Raw genomic sequence first — 1,013 nt, 5'->3', positions numbered from 1 at the left:
CCCTCGTTAAAGTGGTGTGCATAGCAAAGTCCTCCTCACCAGTAAGCTCTTCAGAGGCAACTGGTATAGTGGGTTCATAGGATCGATGGTGTGGCATACGAGTACGAGAGACAGACATGTTACTCACCTCCTCGCTATCATTATGCTGCCTGTTGAGTTAGATTATTTTGGTTTTCTACTGTGATAGGAGTTTTGTAAGACAGTATTAAGACTGGGAGGTAGTGTTTTTATATTTGTTGGGTGAGAAACCTAGTCTGGTTTGTTATTTGTTCGGCTTTGACTACAATTAAAATACTAGTTGGCTTTATACCAGAGGGGCTATGGGCTTGGATCAGGGAGGGCGCTGGGCTGCTTGATAGTCTTGTAATTAGTTCCTGTATGGGCATGACTCGGGAACAGCAGGTGCAAGACCGTAGACCGAGTTAGCTTAGAATTAGTTGTATACCAGTTAGCGGTATCCTTACACAGGTGGCGACTTGTCATATGCTAGTATTGGTAGTATGAGTTTAAATAAAATTAGATTGACTTCTAAGAACTTTTCCTACTTATTTATTACTTTAACGAATATAAAACATCTTTGCACTCTTTATCATTATTATGACTTTTATTACTATTACGATGAGAAGATACTATATAAGATAGAGTTAGAAAAAGCTTCCGATAGACATTATAGATAGAAGTCAACAGTTTTATACTATCGGTAATGTAGGATTAGGCCTCAGAGATATCATACAGCTGAAGAAAAAAACCAGTATCATTCCCTGTCACCAAGAACTAACTATCTGAAGAGGGATCATTACAGTAAGCCTCACCAGGCAAGGAGATAGAAAAGAACCAATTTAATAAAATAATTATCCTAAACTCTTTGTATATTTACTTCGCGAGAAGAATAAAATACTTATAAAAGAGCAAATATTTACTGTTATATTTTTATGAGATAGTAGTAAGCAAGTTCCACAAATCACAAGCGCACAAATTTGGCACCTATTCAGCCCACCAAACTAAACCACCAA

The sequence above is a fragment of the Tuber melanosporum genome, assembly GCF_000151645.1.
Source record: "Tuber melanosporum whole genome shotgun sequence assembly, scaffold_72, strain Mel28".
Taxonomy (NCBI): domain Eukaryota; kingdom Fungi; phylum Ascomycota; class Pezizomycetes; order Pezizales; family Tuberaceae; genus Tuber; species Tuber melanosporum.
This window is presented reverse-complemented; position numbering follows the sequence as displayed.